Source organism: Solanum lycopersicum, chromosome 9 (assembly GCF_036512215.1).
Source record: "Solanum lycopersicum chromosome 9, SLM_r2.1".
NCBI classification, from domain to species: Eukaryota; Viridiplantae; Streptophyta; class Magnoliopsida; order Solanales; family Solanaceae; genus Solanum; species Solanum lycopersicum.
The window spans coordinates 26013435-26025629 of record NC_090808.1 but is presented as its reverse complement, the minus strand read 5'-3'; positions in this window follow the sequence as shown (position 1 = coordinate 26025629).

Sequence of the window (12195 nt, the reverse complement as noted above, 5' to 3'; positions counted from 1 at the left end):
CACATTCTCTTCTAAAACGCTGTGTATCACCTCCATTTCGCTTCATGGGCTCATGTCTGCCTACTCTAGGTGTTGAACTCCTCTGAGAGTTAGAGTTCCATCAACAGTGATGCCCTTTTTTAAATCTAGGTTGCTCACTGACAACGAAGATGTTCTTACCGCTACCATTACTACGATCTGCCTGATCAGAAGCTTTAGGCCTTCTAACTTCACGAACCCCCCTCTTCCTCCAGCTGTCCTCTACCTTCTGACAAGTACCATTAACCTGGAGAAATAAATAAAATCGTAGACCATCGCATCCTGACGCTTCTCCTCTAGATCTCCTGAGATTCCTGTGAGGAACTACTTGTCTCATCCCTATTGTTAGATACAAGGGAAGTGGCATACCTGAAAAACATAACAAACCTAAGGGAGTACTCCTGACTGTCATCGATCCATATTTAAGGTTCATCAACCATGGCCTCCTTCATCTTCCTAGGAAGAATCTATCCAGGAAGGCTATCTTAAATAGCTCTCACGTCACCGGAACTCCGCACAACACTCATGTCACGACCCAAACCGGGTTGCGACTGGCACCCACACATTCCCTCCTATGTGAGCGAACCAACCAATCTAAATCTTAACATTTCAATGTAATAACAACAGAAAATAATGCGGAACACTTAACTCATTAATAAAACCAATTCAATAACTATCAATAATCAACATCTATTATTCCTAAAACATGAAAGTCATCATCACAAGAACATCTACGATCAAATGACTAAACTAAGAGTATTCTAAAAGCTAAAAATACATAAGAAGCTAGTCCATGCCGGAAGTTCAAGGCATCAAGACTTGAAGAAGAAGATCCAGTCCAAGCTAAAAACATTAGCTCACCCTGAATTTCCGATGTAGTAAGACTGGCTTGAATTACTGTTGAGTTGAAGACGATGGCACGTTTGCTGCACTCCACAAATAAACAAGAAGAAAACATAAAAGTAGGGGTCAGTACAAAACACGGGTACTGAGTAGATATCATCGGCCAACTCAAAATAGGGAACAATATATATCAATATTATCGTAAATCAACTATAAAACTCAACATGTAGCCACAACAAGTATTATAATCATCAATAAGTACCATCAAGTTCATCCATGAGGGCTCAAGCCTCAACACCATACTCATTTGGGAATTATGTTCGTTAGATTGAGTATATTAACATCTTTCAAGATTCATTATCTTTAATTCTCTTGTGTCGGTACGTGACACTCCGATCCCTCATATTCATTATTCCCCTTGTGTCGGTACGTGACACTCCGATCCCCTATATCTACATGTCGGTTCGTGACACCCGATCCCCTATATCTACGTGTCGGTTCGTGACATCCGATCCCCTAATTCTACGTGTCGGTTCGTGACACTCGATCCCCTAATTCTACGTGTCGGTTCGTGACACCCGATCCCCTACATAATTCTTTAAATCATCAGGCCTTCTCTATACCAAGGCATCATCAATCCCATTACTTTAATTCATCAAGCCTTCTTCTATACCAAGGCATCATCAATCCCATTACTTTAATTCATCAAGCCTTCTTCTATACCAAGACATCATCATTAATAATGTATATTAAAGTTTCTTTTCATGATTTGGGATTCAATATTTTCATCATGCTTATCTTATCACAATCACATAATCATATTCATGCAAGCATACAAATAAGCATATAGCAGGGTTTACAATATTATCAATACATATCATTCTCTATTAAGAGTTTACTACGAATATCGTAAGAGAAACCATAACCTACCTCCACCGAAGAATTGCGATTAACAAGCTATCTTCTCAAAATCCTTGCTATCCTCTTCGTTTCTCTCTCTCTCTACTCGTTCTCTTTCTTTTTTTCTGTCTCTCTTCGTTCTTTCTATTTTTCTTATTCAAACCCTCTTTCTTTTACCCTAATTAGTATATAATTAAGAATAAAAGATGGCAATAATACCCTACTAATTAACTTAGGGTTACCTCTTTTAACCCCCAAGAATTTGAGTTATTAATATAAACCCACGAAATCTATAATTAAGGAAAGAATAGTCCCAAAACGTCCCTTAAAACGTGTAAGGAAATCCGATTCTGCCTGGGATTTGCGCAACCTGTGACGGGCCGTCGTGCCTGCGACGGTTCGTCCTGCAGGTCGTCGCAAGGTTCAGAGACCCAATATTTCCACTAAGGGTCTGTGACGGTCCGTCACACCTGTGACGGTCCGTCCTGCCATTCCGTCACAAAGTTCAGAGAGTCGATTTTCAGTACCCAATTTCAGATATTCTAAGTGTTTTGAAACGAGACCCTGCGCGGTCCGTCGTGCCCATGACATTCCGTCGTGGGGTCCGTCGCTTCTGCCAGTTTTTCCAGAATTGAAGTCTGTTGCTCAAAACGACTAAACGGGTCGTTACATTAGATACCAATTTACCCATCGTTCGTCACCGAACGATCAAAAGAAGGAAAACAAGGGCGAAAAGGAGTATCTGAATCATTAAACAGATGTGGGTATCTTTCTCGCATATCCGCCTCCTTCTCCCAAATGGCTTCTTCAACCGGTCGATTCTTCCATTGCACCTTGATGGATGCAATCTCTCTTGACCTCAACTTGCGAACTTCTCTATCTAAAATAGCAACAGGCTCCTCCTCATAAGACAAGTTCTCATCAAGCAAAACTGAATCCCAACGGATTATGTAGTTTCCATCCCCATGGTATCTTTTCAACATCGACACATGGAATACCGGATGTACTCCGGACAGCCCTGGGGGCAAGGCTAACTCATAAGCCACTTCCCCTACTCGCTTGAGTACTTCAAATGGTCCAATGTACCTTGGACTTAGTTTACCCCTTTTTCCGAACCGCATCACCCCTTTCATGGGCGAAACATTCAACAAGACTTGTTCACCTTCCATGAACTCTAAGTCTCTAACCTTTCGATCTACATATTCTTTTTGTCTACTTTGCACCGCTAGAAGCTTTTCTTGAATAGACTCCACTTTTTCCATCGAATCCCTCAAAAGGTCAGTACCCCAAGGCCTAACCTCAAATGCGTCAAATCAACCAATGGGAGACCTACATCTCCTACCATACAATGCTTCGAACGGAGCCATGTCAATGCTTGAGAGAGAGCTATTATTGTATGAAAACTCCGCTAAGGGTAGGAAGCTATCCCAATGACCACCAAACTCTATCACACACGCATGAAGCATATCCTCCAACACTTGAATCGTTCGCTCAGACTGACCATCGGTCTGGGGATGGAACGCAGTACTAAGGTCCAACCTAGTACCCAATTCTGCATGCAATGTTTTCCAAAACTTAGAAGTAAACTGCGTACCTCTATCTGATATGATGGATAGTGGAACCCCATGCAATCGCACCACTTCGGAGATGTAAAGTTGTGCTAACTTTTCTGCATTGTAAGTAACCTTGACCGGAATGAAATGAGAAGATTTAGTTAACCTATCAACAATCACCCAAATGGAGTCATACTTACCCATTGTCTTCGGAAGACCAACCACAAAATCCATTGCAATTCTTTCCCTTTTCCATTCCGGAATGGGCATTCTCTGAAGTGTTCCTCCGGGCCTTTGGTGTTCATACTTTACTTGTTGACAGTTTGGACATTTGACAATAAAATCCACAATGTCACGCTTCATTATACTCCACCAAAAGTGTTGCTTTAGGTCACGATACATCTTGGTTGCACCCGGATGTATCGAATACCTCAACTATGAGCCTCTGTCAGAATAGTGTTGATCAAATCATCGACGCGGGGTACGCATACCCTTCCCTTGATCCTCAAAACACCTTCCTCATCGATTTGTGCTTCCTTAGAATCTCCTCGCAATACCTTATCTTGAATTCTGCGCAGTTTCTCATCATCAGACTGTCTTCCCTTATTCTTGTCAAGAAAAGAAGATCGTGACTCCACACTAGCCAACAATCCTCCCCTTTCATTTACTTCTAATCTCATCAAGTCATTAGCTAGAGTGTGAACCTCTCTAGCCAATGGCCGTCTAGAAGCTCGCAAGTGAGCTAGACTTCCCATGCTTCCCACCTTTCTACTTAAAGCATCCGCTACAACATTCGCCTTCCCCGGATGATACAAGATAGTGATATCGTAGTCCTTTAGTAACTCTATCCATCTCCTCTGTCTTAAGTTCAAATCTTTCTGAGTAAAGACATACTGTAGGCTACGATGATCCGTATAGATCTCACACTTAACTCCATATAAATAGTGTCTCCATTGTTTTAATGCAAACACTACCGTAGCCAATTCCAAATCATGAGTGGGATAGTTACGTTCATGCACTTTTAATTGTCTTGAAGCATAAGCAATCACACTCTTCTCTTGCATTAGTACTGCACCCAAACAAGAATAGGATGCATCACAATAAACAATGAAGTTCTTACCCTCTACTGGCAAGGTAAGGATAAGTGCGGTAGTCAACAAAGTCTTGAGCTTCTGAAAGCTTTCCTCACATTCATCCAACCATACAAATGGGACATTCTGCTTAGTCAAGTTCGTCAATTGGGAAGCGATAGAAGAGAATCCCTTGACGAACCGGCGGTAGTAGCTAGCTAACCCAACAAAGCTCCTTATTTCTGACACATTAGTAGGTCTTACCCAATTCTTCACTGTCTCAATCTTAGAAGGATCCACCATAACTCCATCCTTAGAAACCACGTGTCCCAAGAAGGACACTGCATCTAGCCAAAACTCTCACTTAGAGAACTTGGCATAAAGCTTTTTCTCCCTCAACATTTCCAATACCATTCTCAAATGCTCTTCATGTTCCTTCTTGCTCTTTGAGTATACCAATATATCATCAATAAATACGATCACGAAGAGGTCCAAATATGGCTTAAAAATCCCGTTCATCAAGCTCATGAACGCAGCAGGGGCATTCGTAAGACCAAAGGACATTACTACAAATTCGTAATGCCCATACCTCGTTCGAAAAGCAGTCTTTGGCACATCCGTTGCCCGTATTTTCAATTGATGATAACCTGATCTCAAGTAAATCTTAGAGAAGACACAAGCACCTTGTAACTGATCGAACAAATCATCAATGTGGGGAAGAGGATACTTGTTCTTTATGGTTACCTTGTTTAGTCGTCTGTAGTCTATACACATTCGAAAACTCCCATCCTTCTTCTTTACAAACAAAACCGGAGCACCCCAAGGAGATGCACTTGGTCTAATGAAGCCTTTGTTCAATAACTCTTGAAGTTGTGCTTTTAACTCTCTTAACTCCGCGGGAGCCATTCTATAAGGGGGTAAAAAAATGGGGCGAGTACCGGGTTCAAGATCAATACAGAAGTCAATATCCCTATCTGGTGGCATACCAGGAAGATCTGCAGGGAACACATCCAGAAACTCACGAACTACTGAAACCGACTCAATCGAAGGTACTTGGGTAGTGTCATCCTTGAGATGTGCCAACAAAACTAAACACCTTTTACTAATCATTTTCCTAGAACAAAGAAAGGAGACGATGCGGACCGGATTGGGAGTGTAGTCACCCTCCCACACTAACGGGTCTGTCCCAGGCTTGGCTAACGTCACCGTTTTAGCATTACAATCCAAGATTGCAAATTGCGGATAAAGCCAAGTCATGCCCAGAATCACATCAAAATCATCCATTTCCAAGATAACCAAATCTACATAAGTGTTGCTCCCCAGAAAGTTTACCAAACAAGACCTATATACCTTTTTCAACTACCACAGACTCACCCACCGGAGTAGAAACACGGATAGGCATATCAAGAAATTCACAATGTAAATTTAGACCATTAGCAAATGAGGAAGATACATAAGAAAACGTGGATCCATGGTCAAACAATACAGAAGCCATGCAATCACAAACCAGAATATTACCTGTGATGACAGCATCAGATGCCTCCGCTTCAGACCGCCCAGGGAAAGCATAACAATGGGCCCTATCGTTCGTCTGTCCGTTGCCCCTACCATGTTGTGCTGTAGTGGCCCCAGTTTGCCCATTACCTCTGCCGTTTTGGTGACCACTATTACCTCGACCACCACGCCCTACAGAAAAACGGCCTCTACCATGACCACCTCTACCTCTAGCTATTGGGGGTCTGTAACTTGGTCTGGGACAATTTCTCCTAATATGTCCAATCTCCCCACATCCATAACATTTTTTGGAGTCGATCATATGCCCCTCGGAGAAGTGTTGACCGGTCTGAGGTGGACCCCCAACTACAGTCTGTAGTGAAGACTGAATGGGTCGAACTGCGTAACTTCCCGAACCCTGTCCTCTAGTGTAAGAACCATTAAACTCACCTCCCTTTCGAAGCCTTTTTGATGTCGATGTTGTGGTGAAGTCGTCAGGCTTCACTCCTTCCACTTCTATCACAAAGTCTACCACCTCTTGGAAGGATTTTGCTGTTGCCGCTATCTGTAAGGCCGAAATCCACAATTCTGACCTCAACCCCTTCACAAATCGGCGAATCCGCTCTTGAGGACTGAAACAGTGTTGAGTGGCATATCTGGATAGTGCACGAAACATAGCCTCATAAGCATTAACCGACATCCTACCTTGCTCTAGGCTCAAGAACTCATCCCTTTTCCTATCCCTCAAAGTCCGGGGGATATACTTCTCCATAAACAAACTAGAGAATGAGGCCCAAGTCATAGGTGGTGCCTCTATTGGTTGACACTCGATATGTGACTGCCACCATATTTTGGCGTTCCCTTGAAACTGATAACTCACGAACTCAACACCAAATCGTTCTACTATACCCATCTTGTGTAGTAGCTCGTGAAAGTCAACCAAAAAATCATAAGCATCCTCCGATTCAGCACCCTTGAAGACTGGAGGTTTAAATTTCAAGAACTTACTGAAAAGTTCATGCTGATCACTTGTCATTATAGGCCTAGTAGTCAGACGTGGAAACATGTCTATTTCCAATGGAACATCCATGCGGGGAGCCATAGTAGCCGCATGTTGTACCTCTGGAGCCTGAGGTGCTGGTGCAGAAAACACTGGGGGTGTCTGGCCCTGATCAGATAACCCGCTAAGATAAGCCAGAACCTGATTGATCATCTCTGGGGTAGGTTGGGGTGGCATTTCCTCATTTTGCACTTGTTCATTCACCTCATCCTCCCCTTCTCTTATTACTTCCTCAGTCGGTGGAGGAGTCACCGCCCTAGTACCAGATGGGCTCGGTTCTCGTCCTCTTCCTCTAGAGGACGTCCTCCCACGACCTCTACCACGGCCCCTTGCCGCTGTTCTCCCTCGAGCCACAACCCCATTGGCTGGCTCAGTTGTTTCTTGTCTGTCCGGTGTTGGTGTTGGTGTAGTCGTTGCTCTAGTTCTAACCATCTGCGAAAGAGAGTGAAGATGGTCAGATACCAATTCTTATCGCCTAGATACCAATTGGACTCAAGTAGTAGCACGAAAGAAAGAATGAAAGAGTGAAATTTTTCCTAAAGTCTTATAGCCGCTCAAGGAAAAGTAAAGGCGTCCCCCTACCGTTCCTTAAGACTCTACTAGACCTGTTCTTGTGTGATGAGACCAACGAACCTAATGCTCTGATACCAAGTTTGTCACGACCAAAACCGGGTTGCGACTGGCACCCACACTTACCCTCCTATGTGAGCGAACCAACCAATCTAAACCTTAACATTTCAATGTAATAACAACAGAGAATAATACGGAAGACTTAACTCATTAATAAAACCAATTCAATAACTATCAATAATCAACATCTATTATTCCCAAAACCTGGAAGTCATCATCACAAGAACATCTACGATCAAATGACTAAACTAAGAGTATTCTAAAAGCTAAAAATACATAAGAAGCTAGTCCATGCCGGAAGTTCAAGGCATCAAGACTTGAAGAAGAAGATCCAGTCCAAGCTAGAAGCATTAGCTCACCCTGAATTTCCGATGTAGTAAGACTGGCTTGAATTACTGTTGAGTTGAAGACGATGGCACGTTTGCTGCACTCCACAAATAAACAAGAAGAAAACATAAAAGTAGGGGTCAGTACAAAACACGGGTAGTGAGTAGATATCATCGGCCAACTCAGAATAGGGAACAGTATATATCAATATTATCGTAAATCAACTATAAAACTCAACATGTAGCCACAACAAGTATTATAATCATCAATAAGTACCATCAAGTTCATCCAAGAGGGCTCAAGCCTCAACACCATACTCATTTGGGAATTATGTTCGTTAGATTGAGTATATTAACATCTTTCAAGATTCATTATCTTTAATTCTCTTGTGTCTGTACATGACACTCCGATCCCTCATATTCATTATTCCTCTTGTGTCGGTACGTGACACTCCGATCCCCTATATCTACGTGTCGGTTCGTGACACCCGATCCCCTATATCTACGTGTCGGTTCGTGACACCCGATCCCCTAATTCTATGTGTCAGTTCGTGACACCCGATCCCCTAATTCTACGTGTCGGTTCGTGACACCCGATCCCCTACATCATTCTTTAAATCATCAGGCCTTCTCTATACCAAGGCATCATCAATCCCATTACTTTAATTCATCAAGCCTTCTTCTATACCAAGGCATCATCAATCCCATTGCTTTAATTCATCAAGCCTTCTTCTATACCAAGGCATCATCATTAATAATGTATATTAAAGTTTCTTTTCAAGATTTTGGATTCAATATTTTCATCATGCTTATCTTATCACAATCACATAATCATATTCATGCAAGCATACAAATAAGCATATAGCAGGGTTTACAATATTATCAATACATATCATTCTCTATTAAGAGTTTACTACGAATATTGTAAGAGAAACCATAACCTAACTCCACCGAAGAATTGCGATCAAAAATATATCTTCTCAAAATCCTTTCTATCCTCTTCGTTTCTCTCTCTCTCTACTCGTTCTCTTTCTTTTTTTCTGTCTCTCTTCGTTCTTTCTATTTTTCTTATTCAAACCCTCTTTCTTTTACCCTAATTAGTATATAATTAAGAATAAAAGATGGCAATAATACCCCACTAATTAACTTAAGGTTACCTCTTTTAACCCCCAAGAATTTGAGTTATTAATATAAACCCACGAAATCTATAATTAAGGAAAGAATAGTCCCAAAACGTCCCTTAAAACGTGTAAGGAAATCCGATTCTGCCTGGGATTTGCGCAACCTGTGACGGGCCGTCGTGCCTGCGACGGTCCGTCCTACAGGTCGTCGCAAGGTTCAGAGACCCAATATTTCCACCAAAGGTCTGTGACGGTCCGTCACACCTGTGACGGTCCGTCCTGCCATTCCGTCACAAAGTTTAGAGAGTCGATTTTCAGTACCCAATTTCAGATTATCTATGTGTTTTGAAACGAGACCCTGCGACGGTCCGTCGTGCCCATGACGTTCCGTCGTGGGGTCCGTCGCTTCTGCCAGTTTTTCCAGAATTGAAGTATGTTGCTCAAAACGACTAAACGGGTCGTTACAACTCGACTATCCAGCCACATCTTGCAAAAAGACTATGCAACATCCTTGAGCTGGTAGGAAGGCAACTCCGCCTTCTCAGTATTTGCGGCCACCATAGCCACTAAAATCTTATGCACCTCATCGATAAACTCCTGAAGATCCTCTTAAGTCTTAGACCCTATGAAAATTGGAGGATTTATCCACGTGAAGTCCTGTAGTCTATCTACCATGCTATGTGCTAACGGGTTCTCCCGCTAAACATCCTATTGTTGATCTGGGCCATCATAGCCTTGTCCTGCATAGTTAAGGCTTAAGCCATCTGAGCAAAAGCGGTCCACAGCTCAACATCAATAAACCTAGCCAGGTTAACCTACATGGCGACTCTTGTAGTTGGAGCCTCGAGTTGAACTTGGTTATTCCAAGTAGTTGCTTCTCCTCTTCCCCGAACAACTTTATTTATTGTGTTCATATTCTTAAAAATATAAGAATCAATGTAAGATACGTTCATAACACCAAGAAATCAGTCATTAGAGAAGTCCGATAAGATCAGCAGAAGGGAATCTTTCCTATGCATCATGCAGTCTGTAATTTAATATAGTGATGCAATTCACTACCATGACATTGAAACTACTCGATGTGGTTGATGTGAACTTATTATCCTCGGAATTTCACCTAAGGCTCTGATAATAACTTTGTCATGACCATGTCTAGACCCTAGCCGAAATCGGCGTCGTTGACCTCTTAAAAGTCACATATAAGCTTGTATACGTCATCGTTACATCATCTAAGTTAATTTTAGTGAAAAATTTGAACTTTTTGTTTATTTAGACTTCATAGTGACAAACTTTGAACTCTCACAAAACAATCTACAATAACTTATGAGCATTCACAAAAACCCATCTATTATCAAGATAATCAAAAGAAAGACATAGTCAATATATGTATAAAATATAGAGTTGCAAAAATGGCACCAATATAATATATGTAAATAACTAGGAAAGAAACACTAATGGAACATACACCAGTAACTAATGTCTACGTCTAATGCTAGAATAAAATAATAAGAATCATCGAAAGCATGAGGGACTACCTAATGTGGATAAAAGCTCCACGTTCGGATAACTTCAACACAAATTCGAAAGTTCTAGCATCCATCTACACCTGGACCTAAAAGTAGAAAGTTATATAGGATCAGTACACACTTGTACTAAGTATGGGTATATGCAAGAAAACTTCAAGGACATAGATGATTAAGAATCGCTCACTCCTAACGATATGAATTATGAAAAGTCAATGGACTTGCCTAAATCGGATTACACTACACCATTTTTGGCCTACAACAACACCACGTTAGTGTATTCTAAACTAGCAAAAAGTGTGGCCTTTGATAAAATGCTACACTTTTAGACATTCAGCAACACTTTTTAGGGGCTGTCCAAAAGAAGCGTAACCTTTGACATTAGGCAACACTTTTTAAATGTTGCCATCTTTGGCTACACATATAAAGCGTAGCCAAATAAGTATAAGGGATCGCTTTGAAGACGTGCATTAGCAACACCTATTTTTTTTAGACTACACTTAAAAGCATTGCCTTTTCAGATTTATTGGTCACAATTAAAAAGTGTTGCCTTTTATTGGTCATCTATTGCAACATTTATAAACTGTAACTTTATATCTCATCTATTGCAACACTTATAAGGTGTTACTTTATATGTCTTCTATAGCAACACTTATAAATTTTTACTTTATATCTCATCTAGATCAACACTTATAAAGTGTAACTTCATCATTCATAAGCCTACATGTAGCACAGATATATATAATATATTTACATACATACAAGTGACCTAAAACACAAAATGAACTAATTAATCATTAAATTGAAGCTATATATTTCAAATAAACTTCGAGAAATATTTCATGTACAACAGAAACGTAGAAAGTGATTGCTTAAACATCTCTAGTATCAACAAGTTCCAAAAACCCAAAAGTGTCATTCAAACGTATATGACAACAATACTAAAATTTCTTCATCTTTTGCCACAATAGATCAAGTTTACTTCTGGCCAAATTCAAATTCAATTACCTGCATTTTCCTGCAAATTTAAAATAAAATTATAAGTTTGTGAATTAATTGATGGAAGTGCATAATCAGAGAGAATTCACTGTAAGACAACCAATCCAAATCTAAATGCAATTTCAATGTAAAAGTCTTCTGTTGTTGGCTCTCAATTTTAATGCAATACATAATTCAGAATATTACCTTGAGTAGTGATTCCTATTGTGTCTCCATGGAAAATTTCAAAACATCCCATGTCATGAAGTTTATTTGCAACAGACGTCTCTTTTGAAGGTGAAATCAGTCCATCAAGTGGGCACCCAATAGCACAGGATACATATCTGCCAAGAAATACTCTAAAGCTGATGCAAAGTAGATTACTAGCTTTATCATAATTACCAGAACACAGTGATTCAAAGTCACAGTGATAGAGAAAACAAAGAGCACAAAAAATGCATGTCCAATGTGCAGAACCTTCTTCTGTATTGAAGGAAAAACCAAACTAACTTAGCCTTGTGCTCATGTATCAGATAAGTCATTACCCACAAATTCATATTGCTAGAGTTTCGAAGAATATGGAATAGCTCGTTATCTCCTACACCTTCTATATTAAGCAAAACATACTTCACATATGGAACAAAATAGAAACTAAAACCTGTAACAAAAATAAAACACA